The sequence below is a fragment of the Cervus elaphus genome, chromosome 9, assembly GCF_910594005.1.
Source record: "Cervus elaphus chromosome 9, mCerEla1.1, whole genome shotgun sequence".
Classification (NCBI taxonomy): domain Eukaryota; kingdom Metazoa; phylum Chordata; class Mammalia; order Artiodactyla; family Cervidae; genus Cervus; species Cervus elaphus.
The window spans coordinates 107,226,089-107,238,358 of record NC_057823.1 but is presented as its reverse complement, the minus strand read 5'-3'; the positions used below and the strand labels follow the sequence as shown (position 1 = coordinate 107,238,358).

The following is a 12,270-nucleotide window of genomic DNA, read 5'->3' as shown; positions in this document are numbered from 1 at the left end:
CTGTGAAAAATACCGTTGGTAGCTTGATAGGGATTGCATTGAATCTATAGATTGCTTTGGGTAGAAGAGCCATTTTGACAATATTGATTCTTCCAATCCATGAACACGGTATGTTTCTCCATCTGTTTGTGTCCTCTTTGATTTCTTTCATCAGTGTTTTATAGTTTTCTATGTATAGGTCTTTTGTTTCTTTAGGTAGATGTACTCCTAAGTATTTTATTCTTTTTGTTGCAATGGTGAATGGTATTGTTTCCTTAATTTCTCTTTCTGTTTTTTCATTGTTGGTGTATAGGAATGCAAGGGATTTCTGTGTGTTAATTTTATATCCTGCAACTTTACTATATTCATTGATTAGCTCTAGTAATTTTCTGGTAGAGTCTTTAGGGTTTTCTATGTAGAGGATCATGTCATCTGCAAACAGTGAGAGTTTCACTTCTTCTTTTCCTATCTGGATTCCTTTTACTTCTTTTTCTGCTCTGATTGCTGTGGCCAAAACTTCCAACACTATGTTGAATAGTAGTGGTGAGAGTGGGCACCCTTGTCTTGTTCCTGATTTCAGGGGAAATGCTTTCAATTTTTCACCATTGAGGGTAATGCTTGCTGTGGGTTTGTCATATATGGCTTTTATTATGTTGAGATATGTTCCTTCTATTCCTGCTTTCTGGAGAGTTTTAATCATAAATGGGTGTTGAATTTTGTCAAAGGCTTTCTCTGCATCTATTGAGATAATCATATGGTTTTTATCTTTCAATTTGTTAATGTGGTGTATTACATTGATTGATTTGCAGCTATTAAAGAATCCTTGCATTCCTGGGATAAAGCCCACTTGGTCATGGTATATGATTTTTTTAATATGTTGTTGGATTCTGTTTGCTAGAATTTTGTTAAGGATTTTTGCATCTATGTTCATCAGTGATATTGGCCTGTAGTTTTCTTTTTTTGTGGCATCTTTGTCTGGTTTTGGAATTAGGGTGATGGTGGCCTCATAGAATGAGTTTGGAAGTTTACCTTCTTCTGCAATTTTCTGGAAGAGTTTGAGTAAGATAGGTGTTAGCTCTTTAAATTTTTGGTAGAATTCAGCTGTGAAGCCATCAGGTCCTGGGCTTTTGTTTGCTGGAAGATTTTTGATTACAGTTTCGATTTCCTTGCTTGTGATGGCTCTGTTAAGATCTTCTATTTCTTCCTGGTTCAGTTTTGGAAGGTTATACTTTTCTAAGAATTTGTCCATTTCATCCAAGTTGTCCATTTTATTGGCATAGAGCTGCTGGTAGTAGTCTCTTATGATCCTTTGTATTTCAGTGTTGTCTGTTGTTATCTCTCCATTTTCATTTCTAATTTTGTTAATTTGGTTCTTCTCTCTTTGTTTCTTAATGAGTCTTGCTAATGGTTTGTCAATTTTGTTTATTTTTTAAAAATATGGAACGCTTCACGAATTTGCGTGTCATCCTTGCGCAGGGGCCATGCTAATCTTCTCTGTATCGTTCCAATTTTAGTATATGTGCTGCCGAAGCGAGCACTAATTCTGTCATTTTCATTATTTCATTTCCCCAAAGGAAAGTTCTTTTTTTAAACATTCTTCATTCTTAGATAAACTTCATGATGAACACACAGATTTTATCCTTCACTAGTTATACATAAGTCTTTTATTTCTGGTGCACTTCACTTCCTTTAAAGGATTCCAGAAGTTTTGTGAAATCAAGAAAATGCCTTATACAATTTCAGTATATTTTGATTCTCAACTCAAACGGATTGGAAAACATCCTCTATTTTCCAAAGCAGTATAATTGGCAAATGCAAAAGGATGTATTGTACAAATTTCATGCAAACGTTGATTAGATTATTTGACCCATGAAACTCAATTTTAATTTCACATAAAAATTTTAGAAGTTTGTATATTTTGCTAATTTGTTATGAACATTAATGAGTTACAATTAGTCTAATTACTGTTAATTTAATATATTGAATAAGTATTACATTAACATAATTTAAAAGTCAATAACTTTAGAAGGCATGCAAAATGTGAAAGCCAACCTTCTGTCCATAGTCCTCATCTGCCAAGAGCCTGCTCTCCTCTGTAGGTAACTACTGTTCTTAGATTTTTATGAATCACTCCAGTATACTATACATGCATTGTTGCTGTTTTATTTAGTCGCTAGAGTCGGTCTATTTCGCAACCCCATAGACTGTAGTCTGCCAGCTTCCTCTGTCTATGGGATTCTCCAGGCAAGAATATTGCAGTGGGTTGCCATTTCCTTCTACGGAAGATCTTCCCAACCCAGGGGTCCACCTTGCGTCTCCTGCTCTCCTGCTTTGGCAGGTGGGTTCTTTACCACTGTGCCACCATGTGCGTTGAAGCAGATACGAATATAAACCAATGAAAGTTTCACTTCTTAGTTTACTTGTCTCCTCTGCAGCAGTGAACAAGCCTCACTAGGCTCTGTGTCTGGAAACACTGTTCCTTTGGCGTCTTTCCTGGTTTTCCTGTCTCTCTGGCTACTCTTTTTAATTCTCACCTGCAGATGTGGCTTCCTTTGCATGTCTATTACAAACCACTTTTGTTTTCACATGGCATATTCTTCCCCAGTGAAGATTATCTATACCCATTTGGGTGTAAATGAAAATATTGGCATCAAAGTAATTTGTGGACTAAGTAAGCCTTTTCAGAAGAGATGAGTCTGCAGGATAAGGAGGATTTAGCTAGAAAAGAAAAAGAATACCTGGGTCGGGAAGATCCCCTGGAGGAGGAAATGGCAACCCACTTCCAGTATTCTTGCCTGGAGAATCCCCTCTTGCTAGACAGAGGAGCCTGGCAGGCTACAGTCCATGGGGTTGCAAAGAGTCGGACACGACTGAACACACATGTGCAAGGATATTTCTAGATGGAGGGAAGTAGAAAGAAATACAGATAAAAGAGGGACAAAATTTGCAAATAGTGATCAGCTCAGTGTCTAACAGTAAATATTTGTTGTGAATATTGATTGAAAGGATGAATATTATAAAAGGCATTTTTAACAGAAAATAAGGAATTATTTTGCTAAATCATCCATGCAAATTATACAATCTGAATGAAATTAAATGGAACCTGTAAGAACTGGATCTGTGAGTAAATTGAATGAATGAAGGTGAAACCATTTGAATGTTCTGACTGGTAAACTAGTGTCTCAATCTGCTGGTCACTGTCAACATAGCACCCTGCTTTAGGTCACCTCAATGTGTGGGGAGCTCATCTACAGCTTTGCAGAGTCTATGAGCCTCTCTCCAGATGCTATAGAAGATTTTACAGCAGACCCTTAAAGTATACTTCACCAGAGAGTGGAAGCTGTTCATTTTTAATTGTACCACTTTTTAAGTCTATCAACCATAAGGGCATGTCAAAGTCCAGTTGCTTTCTTTCAGCTGAGAGAATAGAACAGTCTCCCAAAGTTACAAATTCATGGCCAAAAGCCAAAATGAAAAGAAGCCACTCAGCATCTCTGCCTCTGTGAGGACAGTATTCTGACTGCATGAAGGTGAAGTGAAGGTGAAAGTTGCTCAGTCGTGTCTGACTTTTTGCAACCCCATGGTCTATACAGCCCATGGAATTCTTTAGGCCAGAATACTGGAGTGGGCAGCCTTTCCCTTCTCCAGAGGATCTTCCCAACCGAGGGATCAAACCCAGGTCTCCCGCATTGCAGGTGGATTCTTTACTAGCTGAGCCACAAGGGAAACTCAAGAATACTGGAGTGGGTAGCCTATCCCTTCTCCAGCAGATCTTCCCAACCCAGGGATCGAACCAGTCACAGGAATTTTGTCTTTAACTGAATACTTCCAGTTGTTTAATCTTTTTTAAAAAAAACTTAATTTGTTTATTTTAATTGGGGGATAATTACAATATTATGATTGTTTTAGCCATACATCAACATGAATCAGCCACGGGTATATATGTGTTCCCCATCCTGAACCCCACTCCCACCTCCCTCCCCACCCGACCCCTCTGGGTTGTCCCAGAGCACCGGCTTTGGGTGCCCTGCTTCATGCATTAAACTTGCACTGGCCATGTATTTTACATATAGTAATGTGCATGTCTCAGTGCTGTTCTCTCAGATCATTCCCCCCTCGCATTCTCTGTTGTTTAATCTTGATTTTTTTAACTGATTGTCTCCATGTCTGTAAGACCCCTCTAGCTGCATCAGCAATGATTAAGGGCCTGAGGAGCAGGTCCCCGTGCAGAGTCAGCACTATGACCGAGTCCTGTTGCTTCATTTCTCTGGACCCTGTCATCCTCATTTGTGCTAATATCACAGAACTGGTAAGAGAATCATAGAAAAATTGCTTCTTTAAATCATAGAATGCGGTCATAGAGTTGCTGTAGAAGTCTCCTAAACTTGGACGTACCTCCTGTTTGGGTTAAATTTCTTCTTATTGCAATGAGAAAGAATTAACAAGATAACAATAGAGCACTTCATACTGCCTTCGTTCCCTGTGAATTCCCAATTAGGAATAAACAATTAATAATCGTTCCCAGTTCTTTGTCTAATGGTAAGAATCTTGCCTGAGTTGTCCTGAGCCCCAGAGCTGAGGTCTCTTAGTTGGCAACTGGGGAGCATTTTGACAGAGAATGCCTTTTCATAGTTCTAAATCCAAGCCTCTCTGGGGGTCCCCCTCATAAAGAAGGATATATCCTGACCATTTTTATTATTTTCCATGAGGTAAAACTGTGACCTCAATGAAAAATTCAATTATAAATTCATTGCAAGGGATGTACTCACATATCCATACTCCAGACCTACAGTCTTTTATTTTTTCCCCCAGAAGAAGGCTCTGTGACCCTGGCATACTTTGCTGAAAAACAATGGTCATGAGCTAATAATTCCAGGTTCCCATAAGAAAAAGAAAATCATCAGATGGAAATGCCAGAGATCTCAAGCCCATTTGGAAGTTTTAGGAAGCTCTCTCGTAACGAGTAGTATGACATGATTGCCAAAGGTGAGAAGAGCTGAATTCTAGTCTGATCAGCCTCCTTGTACTGTGTAACGCTGACAAGTCACAACCTTTGTAGGATATGTTTCTTTACCAGCAAAACAAGTCCACATGATCTCCAAGACCCCTTACAATGCCAAAACAAACCATGATTTTTCTCGTGACAGCTGTCTTTAAATGTACAAATGTTGATGTCATATATTGGAGGGGATAACAAAATAGAATTTTAATTTCTCAGTCTATCTGTTTCAATGATGTTTAAAATTACAGTTTTTAATCAAAAAGGCAAAATCTTTAGTGGTGCTGATAAAGGACCGATAACAATTTCTCTTCTTCATGCAGATGTATTTAGAAGGATGCTAGCCACATTGAGGCTAATTTTGAGTACCACTGAACCAGAACCGATCCAATGACTAGGCCTGAACGTCCATCTCAGCGAGATTGCAAGGGGCATTGACAGGAGAGGAGGTGAGAGCGGATGAGGCCTCTGTATCAAACAAATTATCATTTGCATCTAAAAGCCATGGTTTCTATTCAAATGCCATGTTTTTGAAAAGGACAATATTTCTTAGCTAGTTCAAAAGCTATGAAGCCATTTTGGGGTTTCTATTCAATAGACTGAAAGGGAAAAACCAAGAATTCTAAGTTCAGTTCAGTATTGAAATACTCCTGAGTGTCAGCAGACTGCTAAATATATGCTAAATGCGTAATTTTCTCAGTTATCAAAGACACAGACAAAACTGACTATGTCTCTCAGTTTTCCATTAACTTTGAAAAATTAATTTGATTCGGCATCAGACATTGTCAACACATTATTTTAAAGTAGTGAGGTCAGGGCTTTTTAGGGGAAAGTCAGCTTAGGAAGGTTGAACTTAACAAAAAATAAACTTTGATTTTCTCCATACAAAGATAATCTTAATAATTCAGATAAATAAAAATTTAAAAAGTAAAACCACTTTCAAACCCATCAGTCCATGAATATTTTCATGTGTTTTCCTATGTATTTTTTTCATATGTATTTGGAGTTGCTTGTTTTTGAACAAAAATAAACTGCATTTTAATTTGCTTTTCTCACCAACACTGCATGTTGAATATCCTCATAGTCCCTGAATTTCACAAGTATGAACAGCTAGTTTCACACTGGTGCTCTGAGGAGACCAGCACTTTTCCTGAGATTCCTGAGGGGTTTTCAGGGTTTGGACTGAAGCCGAGTGGACAGAGGGCCTCTGCACCCTGACCCCGTCCCAAATCCAACCTTCATCAATAGCAGACTTTCAAAAACATGCTTTACTTAAAAAAAAAAAAAAAATTCTGTTTAAAAGATTCTGCTGCTAAAAAGAAAAATTTTAAATCACTGCTGTCTATTTTTTTCGGTTTTGTTTTATTTTCGGTCCTACCGGGTCTTCACTGAACCACGCGGGGTTTCTCCAGCTGCGGCGAGCAGGAGCCACTCTTTGCCGAGGTGCATGGGCTTCTATAAGGCGGCTTCTCTTGTCGCAGAGCACAGGCAGTAGGTGCGCGGGCCTCAGTAGTTGCCGCAGTTCAGTGGGGCTCAGTAGGTGTGGAACATGGGCTTAGTTGCCCCACGGCATGTGGGATCTTCCTGAACCGGGGATGGAACCCACGTCCCTTGCATTGGCAGGCAGATTCTTAGCCACTGGATCACCAGGGAGGCCCTATGTAAGTTTTAATGACTATGATTTTGAGCACATATATATGTATCATCGGGTTTCCCTGGTGGCTTGGATGGTAACGAATCTGCCTGCAATGCAGGAGATGTGAGTTCAATCCCTGGGTCCCCTGGAGGAGGACATGGCAACCCATTCCAGTCTTCTTGTCTGGAGAATTCCATGGACAGTTGAGTCCGGGAGGCTACAGTCCATGGGGTCACAAAGAGCTGGACGTGACTTAGTGACTAAATAGCAGCAGTATATGTATCATATTCCGATTAATAGATGCCTTTGACGTAGTAGGTAAGAGTCACACTTCCTAGATTTGAATCCCAACTCTCTCACTGATGAGCTGTATCACTGTGGTTGTCTTAAAACACCCATAAATTCTTTGACACTCCTGCCACAAATATATATATTAATCAAGAACCTGTATTAATCAGAATTCATTCAGCTTCAGTGACAAAGAATCCAACCCAAAATGATTTTTGCAAAAAGAAAAGAAAAAAAAAAAGGATTTATCTCTTTCCATAGGTATTCACTGGAGAAGGAAATGGCAACACACTCCAGTATTCTTGCCTGGGGAATTTCATGGACAGTGGAGCCTGGCAGGCTGCAGTCCATGGGGTCACAAAGAGTTAGACACGACTGAGCAATTTTCACAATTTTCACATATAGATAGTCATATTAGCTTCAGGCAAGGTGGGATCCAGGTACTCATCAAATCTGTTCTTAACTCTTGACCACTCAGCCATCCTTTCTTTCATGCTAACTTTATTTTCAAATTTACCTTCACATCAGGGGCCCTAAAATTTTCAGATTTATATCTGGAAGTTTTACATTATGATCAGAGTTCTTACTTATACACTCTGACTCTGAGGGTTAAACAGAAAATGAGTTTATTAAAAGACTAGTTTGTAAGCTACAGAATTGTAAAGGCAAGAACCACACCTGCGGCCAAGCCTCCAACAAGAATGGTCTAAAGAAACCGCCACAAAGCTGCCCCTGGCTCTACCAGCACTGGATGCTCTCTCTACACTGGTGCCAGAAGCTCAGATACTGATGGGAGTGAAGCCAGTCCCAGTCCAGAAGCTCACCCACGCGACCACCGCCACCCTCAAAGCCGTTCATCTTGGTCATCATCCTCACCAGCCCAGTAGGACCCCCAGAGCATCCTTCCTTGAGTTGTTGACTTTGCAATCAAAGCTTCACAGGACAGAGTGATTGATGAAGGCACATAGGTCATACGCCGATTTCTTCACTGCTAAAGAGACTGGATTTTCTGTCTTCTACCTTGGTGAGACAGACCTCATAAAGCAGAAATTCTGTGAAACGTGGGGCTTTTGTTCAAATATGCTGGGCCAAAACCATGACAAATATCCCGAACAGCAGCTCCAGGGGAGAGTGACTGGGCAGAAGTTACTGGTTAAATACGTACCCAGTTGCCCTGTTATCCACATGCAGAGCTTAGTTGGACTTCACCGTTGCCTGCCTCCTATCCAGAGTCAGAATATTAGCCTGTAAGAACCAAAACCAGGCTGGAACAGTATGCTCCTTCCCAGAATCCTTCCAGCAGACAAGCTGTTTCATACAACTACCATACTGTGAGCTTTTAAAAATGCTCTAAAATAAGGGCCACTGAGAAAGGACGCTAACTCTGCGAATAGTCAAAACATAAAACTGCAAATAAGTTAATGATATTTTGTAATTTTTAAACTTTGCCTATTTGAAAAATAATTGAGATGTATCACTACCTCATACATGAATAGTTTAAGGAAAGAAGAATAATGTGCAGATGGCAGCATATGAGCAGTTTATAGCTGATAACGTAATTCCCTTGGTATTGTGAACATGTTTCGATCTCTCATTCAAATATGCGCTATGGTCTTCACAAAAGGGTTTTAACATTAATCACTCATTCTAGAAACAAATTTACCCTCATCTGATGCTGATCGCTATTATACAGTTAATAAGATATGAACGCATCAAATATTAAAAATCAATTATGTTACAGAAAACGTGATGAATGATCAGAAAGGACTGAATGCCATTTAGACTAAGAAAAATCTTCTGCTGCGATTATTTTAAGGATACATCTTTTATAACTAATTTAACTTGGTAACTCAACATTTTCGCACCTGTCTATTGCATTTCATAATATAAAGATAAATTTCTAAGCTATTATCTGTCAGTTTCTTGCATGTTTTTCTCCATATGGCAACAAATTGAAAATACTGTGCCTGTCAGAAGCTAGATGTAATGTGAACAGAGAACTATATATAGAGGTGGCCCTCAAGAACTTAGAAATGAAGGAAATGGATTGCTTTATGAGACAAACTGTAAAATGAGTGTAATCACCATATTTTGATGGACATATTTTGATTCTCCTGCAGAAGGGATAACTTTCTAGGTCTTCAGAATGATAAAGTGTAGATGATGTTTATAACCTTACCTGTCAGGCCAGCCAAGAAACCCAGAAAAAGAGGGCCATGGAGGGTGATTTGGGGTCCTTCCCCCCACGCACAAAGGAGTGTTATCAAGGATAACACTGGCCATGTCCATCTCCGCAGATTCTTAATGAGAGAGGGTCTTAGGCATCACGTTTTGAATACTGTCCCTAGGGCAAAACTATACCCATGGAGTTTTGGACACATCAACCCTGTTAGTAACGGACCTTTGATTTATGTAATTCCTGTTATTAAAATCTTTATGTGTAGGTGAACTTTCAGTCACATGATCTTGATTATAAGAAGGGAAAACTCTTCCTTCTGACTGTCTTCTAGTTCTCATGACAGTTATCTTTCATTTTAAGCTAATAAATTTACATTCTGATGCCTCCCAGATCTCCTGGGTAGCTTACCTCTAGTCAGCGTCTCAGGACTTGTAGAAATGGACCATCATCAGTGGCCTCTCCCTAAACCCACTTGCAAGGACTGATCTATCCGGGGATTTTATACTTGATCCTAAACTAGGCTATAGCTGCAATACTAGAAACCAAACCAAGGTCTGTAAACCAAGAAACCACAGGTTGCTAAGAAAAAAGAATTGGCAAGGAGTGATATCTCAAGCTGGATTTCAATAGCCACCACTGTGCAGGTGGTCCAATCAACTGAAAGATGATGCTGCCAATGAGCATCTTTTCAGAGCCCGAGATAGGCGGATGTGGGACAAGACGCCATTGAAGTGAGACGTTCCTCCTTGAATAACTCTTTTTTTAATTCATGGACTTTTAATTGAAGGATAATTTCTTTACAGCATTGTGCTGGTTTCTGCCGCACGTCAGCACGAACCAGCCGTGGCTACACGTGTGGTCCTCCCTCTCGAGGCTCCCTCCCAGCTCACACCGCAGCCCGCCCCTCTCGGTATCACAGAGTGCTGGGTGAGCTCCCTGTGTCAGACAGAGACTGCCCACTGGCTGTTTCACTCAGGGTAACGCCTGCTGCCATTCTACTCTCTCAGCTCGCCCCCCATCCCCTTCCCCGCTACGTCCGTGAGCCTGCTCTCTCTGTCTCCATCTCCATCGTCGTTAGTCGCGGAGTCAGTTCTTTTTGTTCAGTTCTTTGAGACCCCAGGGACTCTAGCCCGCCAGGCTTCTCTGTCCATGGGATTCTTCAGGCAAGAATACTGCCTGAAGTGGGGTTGCCATTTCCTTCTCCAGGGGATCTTCCTGACGCAGGGATTGAACCCAGATCTCCTGCATTGCGGGCAGATTCTTAACCATCTGAGCCACCAGGGAAGCATCTCCATTGCTAGTCTGAAAATAAGTTCATCAGTACCATCTTTCTAGATTCCATAATACCTTCATCACTCTTAATTTTATGGTGAACAACGTGCGTGTGTGTGTCCATGTGCAAGTGTATGAGAGAGAGGCTAAATAGACTTTCCTGATGTCTAGCCTAGAAGTCAAACTAACATCAAGTTACAATCGTCACTGTGGTGGCCAGTATGGTAGACATCAACCATCTGAGTGAGGAAGGAGGAGCAGACTCAGAGTGCCTCTTCATGTAACGGTGTGTCCTGGGCCTGACCTAGGAGAGGACCCTGACACATGTATTACTGCCTCCATAATGCCCACTGTGGTCACTATTACCCTCCTTCCAATCTCCAAGGCCTAGGAAGCAACTGTGTTTCGATTTCAAGCTGTCCATGAATGGAAATTTTCTCAAACATGGATTTTGCCAAAAGTCAAATAACAATTTACTAGCTGACATTAATCAACCCACTCCTGTACTCTTGCCTGGAACATCCCATGGACGGAGGAGCCTGGTGGGCTGCAGTCCATGGGGTCGTGAAGAGTCAGACACGACTGAGTGACTTCACTTTCACTTTTCACTCTCATGCATTGGAGAAGGAAATGGCAACCCACTCCAGTGTTCTTGCCAGGAGAATCCCAGGGACGGGGGAGCCTGGTGGGCTGCCGTCTATGGGGTCACACAGAGTTGGACACGACTGAAGTGACTTAGCAGCAACAGCAGCTGACACTAATGGAGTGCTTCGTATGTATCAAGTAGTTGTGACTGACTGGGTTAACTAGAACTGCAGGGATGTAGTGGGGTGGAAGAACACTTTTTCACAAAAGGGAGCACTGTCTCCAAGAGACGAAAGATGTTCTGCAAAAACAAAATAAGAAATGTTTTAATTTGAGTTTCTCAGTCCCTTGGACTGCAAGATCAAGCCAGTCCATCCTAAAGGAAATCAGTTCTGAATATTCATTGAAACGACTGATGCTGAAGCTGAAACTCCAATACTTTGGCCACCTGATGCGAAGAACTGACTCATTGGAAAAGACCCTGATGCTGGGAGGGATTGGGGGCAGAAGGAGAAGGGGACGACAGAGGATGAAATGGCTGGATGGCATCACCGACTTGATGGACATGAGTTTGAGTAAACTCTGGGAGTTGGTGATGGAGGGAGGCCTGGTGTGCTGTGATTCATGGGGTCGCAAAGAGTCGGACACGACTGAGGGACTGAACAGCAACAATATAATATAAGTGAAATTGAACAACTTTTCTCATCTTTCTGGGCAATTTTTATACTTTTCTGGGGAATTACCTGTTTCTGTCTTTCCCTCATTATCCTAATGCTTTTTGCATTTCTCTCCCTCTGTTTTTTTTTTAAATCTTATTTCATTTTTAATACAGACTTTGTTTTAGGGCAGTTGTGGTACTAGCCAGTATTCCACATGATGTCCCACTACTGGCTTCCAGAGGCTACACACATTCGTTGGCTCACAGCCCCTTTTGATCTGTGAAACCAGCAAGGGCAGATCAGGTGTTTCTCAGGATGTCTTCTCTTTCCAATTCTTCTGCTTCCCTCTTCCCCATTTAATGCTGTGTGATTACATTGGGTCAATTGAAATAGTCTCTTTATCCTAAAATCGGCTGATTAGCAATCTTAATTTTTTCTGCAAACCAAATTCCTCCTTGCCATGTAGCAGAATATATTCATGGGTTCTGGTGATTAGGTTGTGAACATCTTTGAGGAGCCATTTTTCTCTCTACAAAGACCATCAGTATTCCTTGTTTACAAGCAATAGAAATTGTCTCTAACTTAAGCAGATAGAGAATTTATTAGGTGAATAAAGGTTTAGCTCATAGAATTACAGAGAAGCTGAGTAACTTTGTGTTGGAATGGATGTGAA

The 12,270-nt window shown here is 40.8% G+C and overlaps 1 non-coding gene across 1 annotated transcript; it reads right to left on the bottom strand.

Moving 5' to 3' along the window:
- Nucleotides 1–1,410: 1,410 nt before the first annotated feature.
- On the bottom strand, nt 1,411–1,517 carry LOC122701221. Its single transcript, XR_006343042.1, has one exon. It is a non-coding gene; the product is annotated as a U6 spliceosomal RNA (small nuclear RNA).
- Between the last annotated feature and the right edge of the window lie 10,753 nt (nt 1,518–12,270).